The sequence below is a fragment of the Grammomys surdaster genome, unplaced genomic scaffold (assembly GCF_004785775.1).
Source record: "Grammomys surdaster isolate TR1022 unplaced genomic scaffold, NIH_TR_1.0 133, whole genome shotgun sequence".
NCBI lineage: Eukaryota > Metazoa > Chordata > Mammalia > Rodentia > Muridae > Grammomys > Grammomys surdaster.
In genome coordinates this window covers 2,941,740-2,945,706 of record NW_021604591.1, presented here as the reverse complement: position 1 = coordinate 2,945,706, position 3,967 = coordinate 2,941,740, and the positions used below count along the sequence as shown (strand labels likewise).

The 3,967-nt window shown below is 40.2% G+C and overlaps 1 protein-coding gene across 1 annotated transcript in view; it reads right to left on the bottom strand.

Annotated features, from left to right (window-relative positions):
* The window catches only part of LOC114616979, a 25,212-nt gene that overhangs the window by 20,373 nt on the left and 872 nt on the right, over positions 1-3,967 (bottom strand). The gene's annotated exons all lie outside the window — the stretch shown is intronic.

Genomic DNA, 3,967 nt, shown 5'->3' with positions numbered 1-3,967 from the left:
GTTTTTCGAGACAGGGTTTTTCTGTGTAGCCCTGGCTGTCCTGGAACTCACTCTGTAGACCACGCTGGCCTCGAACTCAGAAATCTGCCTGCCTCTGCCTCCCAAGTGCTGGGATTAAAGGCATGCGCCACCACTGCCTGGCTGAAGCCTACTTCTTTATTCTAGCCTAAGACTTAGATTCCTGATTGAAATTACTTCTCTGTTTTAGCCTAAAATTAGATTCCTGCCTGAACTTACTTCCTTGTCATGGCCGAATGTCAGATTCCTGCCTAAAGTCCATATCCTTGTCCTTGGCCAATGTCAGATTTTTGACAAGCAGCCCCAGAAGCTCTCCACACTATTCTATGTTGGCAAGTCTGAAGTTCTATACATAAATCACTTTCTATCATTAACTTCCATTTATCAACATAAAAACATCATTTTAGACCTTACAACATTTCTTACATCCTAAACAACTTAATGTCTGACTATAACAATGTAGTCTTTGACCTCATCAGAGACCTGACAAGCATAAATATTATTACTTAAGTAAGCAGGAAGTACAGAGAAGCAGCTTCCAAATTATAGAAATGAAAGAGACTGCTGGCTGCCTGGTTAGCCACCCAAACTTCTGCAACATTCGAGTGTTCATCTTTGGCCTACTGGCCCAGAATATCTGACAGACTTTTATAAACCAGGAGTTATAAAGACTGGCCTACCTTGTCTTGGCCAAGTTCTGCAGTCATCTTCCTTTGTGTCTTGTTCAAGTTTTGGGCAGTATGCTGTCAACAGTTAAGGCAAAGGCAGGGTTTTTTTCTTTTCTTTCTTTCTTTTTTTTTGAGACAGGGTTTTTCTATGTAGCCCTGGCTGTCCTGGAACTCACTCTGTAGACCAGGCTGGCCTCGAACTCAGAAATCCACCTGCCTCTGTCTCCCAAGTGCTAGGATTGCAGGCACCAGTGCCCGGCAAAAGGCAGGTTTTTGCCCAGTGTCTAGGTTTGCCACATTTGAAGCACATTTTATATAGAGGTTCTATGGTGCTCATCATCATTTTTGAAGTATTATTGGGTTGCTGCCAGGAGCAGACATGTCTCATTGTGACAAAAAGACTTTTGTTAACAAAACTTCATAAATGCCATATTCTACAGTTCACTGAAGTGTTTAAATATCATCTAAGGTATATCTGAATAGGCAGACATTGCTTGTTTCTAGATATTTACTATCTGAAACTTTGAAAACATCTACAGGAGGCTAAATAAAACGTATTTATATAATTAAATAAATTAGTATTCATGATAACCACAAGTTTGATCGACTACTAACTTGCATTTCTTAATTATCCTAAACAGTTTGTAATAGTAGGTTTTAAGGACTAGAAGTTTATATCACATTTTAAAATGAGTTACAATGGTACAATACCTTAAACAGGAGTGAAAACATATATCTAGTACATTATATATGTAATGAAATATAACCTTAAATTTCTTTTTTCTTTCAATGTATAAAATGCCATGTCAATCTAAATATTTAGTTTGTTGATGCTCTTTATTTTAAAAGTTGATTCGCAGGCAGTGGTGGCGCATGCCTTAATCCCAGCGCTTGGGAGGCAGAGGCAGGCGGATTTCTGAGCTCGAGGCCAGCCTGGTCTACAGAGTGAGTTCCAGGACAGCCAGGGCTACACAGAGAAACCCTGTCTTGAAAAACAACAACAAAAAAAATGTTGATTCAATAATCTACCCTTTTTGTAAACTTGCATCAAGTTTATGAATAAAGAACCATTTAAAAAATTATCTACCCTTTTATCCTATTATTCCTATATCCCCCCCCCCTCCTTTTTTTCTTTCCATCCCCTCTCCTGGCCTTTCCCATAACACTAGATAGGAGAGATAGAAGGATAAAGAGAAAAAGAGGAGATCTTTGAATCTAACCTCCCATACTTTGTTTCCTTCTTGATCAAGACCATTTGCAACTTGTGACCACCCCTCCTTTAATGATGACAAACTTGCATCACCCATGGAATGACCAGCCCGCCCCCAACCTCCTTGGGAGTTAGGCCATTGTTCTCTTAAAATTGCTTCCTGATCTCTGGGGCGAAGGTATCTTTTGGGTGCCCTAAGAAAATTGAGATATTGACCAAGTTCTGGCTAAGCTAGCTTTAGCATTTGCTGTTCAGTCTCTATGTGATGGGAATGTGCAGAGCATAACTGAAGCCGTGGCTGGAACAATTCGAGAGACTGGACCAATTGAGCTCACTGTTGCCAAGCATGTACGTATAGCCTTATGGGGAGTTCACTATGATCTGTTGACTGAGAGAATACTAGGACCTGGCTTACTGGCGATTCCTGCACATTATGCCTGCACCACCAAGAGGTGGACATCTGCAGCATTACAACTCCTGGATTGTAGTTTTTTTCCAGAGTCCAAATAGACCCATTAAATGTTGTGCTTCTTTCTGGATGCTGGGAGGAGCCAGGTGCAACAACTTATCTTTCATCTTGGAAGGAATATCTCTCTACATGCTCCACACCACTGGACTCCTAAGAATTTCAGGGAGGAGATGGTCCCTTAATTTTGATTGAACTGTTTATATTGGCATAATTGAGTCAACTTAAGAAGATAGAACATTGAAAAAAAAAAATTTTAAAATTTAAACTTTTTTTTTTTTTTTTTGGTTTTTCGAGACAGGGTTTCTCTGTGTAGCCCTGGCTGTCCTGGAACTCACTCTTGTAGACCAGGCTAGCCTCGAACTCTCGAACTCAGGAATCCACCTGCCTCTGCCTCCCAAGAGCTGGGATTAAAGGCATGCGCCACCACCGCCCGGCTCATTTTTGGTCTTTCTTTCTTTCTTTCTTTCTTTTTCTTTCTTTCTTTCTTTCTTTCTTTCTTTCTTTCTTTCTTTCTTTCTTTCTTTTAACGTTTACACACACGGATCTTTATTATTAGCATGGTTGTAGACAACAAGGTTTTGAAGGTATATCTAGGGTGTTTTATTCTACATAATTGTCTCTCTACATGTAGCATGACATCATTCCGTTTAGATAATAAGAACTAAGAAGCTGAAACCTGAACACCAGGTAATAGATGTCAAGAACATATATGTACACATGTACACTCAACTTCAGTCTCATACATACAGATATTTCTGGCCTCACACACATACCACTCCATGTCAGAGAGGCCATCGCCAAGTTCTTCTCACCTACTTCTCAGCCACGATTTAGCTACCGTGGTTGAGACAAGGCCATTGCTTCTCTAGACAAAGACAAGTTCTGTATGAAAGTAGACACTGACCCTAAATTGGTAGCACCAGCATTATCTAGGAACTTGTTAGAAACATAAATTCTCATGGACTAACTGAAAAAAGAGCTCTAGGAAGGAGCACAGTAGACAATATTTCAACCAAGACATTTTGGTCACACTGAAGCACACTGCTCTATAGCAGTGGTTCTCAACTTTCCTAATGCTGAGACTCTTTAATTCATTTCCTCTTGTTGTGGTAACAATCCCCCCCAAATTATAAAATTATTTTTGTTTCTACTCCATAACTCCCCTTTCCACTGCAATGTGACCCTCTCAGATCTCTAAGACTCTAGATGCCTTTCTGAACTTTCAGTTGATAATTTTTGAAAAGAAATCAGGAAGGAAGTCTGATGATCAGAGCTGTTACTTGGTAAGGCAAACAAAAATCACAGGTATTAAAGGAATCTACTGCAAGCATAGTGAGCTTGTAAACTCCTCTTTTTGCAAAAGGAGGGATTGCTTTTATTCAATATGTTTAACTTCTGACTGGGAGATTTTATCCCCTTTTTGGTTTTTCAAGTCAAGGTTTCTCTGTATAGCCCAGGCTGTCCTGGAACTCACTCTGTAGACCAGGCTGGCCTCAAACTCAGAAATCCGAGTGTCTCTGCCTCCCAAGTGCTGGGATTAAAGGTGTGTGCCACTACTGCCTGGTGGTTTTAAAATTTTCTTAACCCAATGTTTTTCATGGG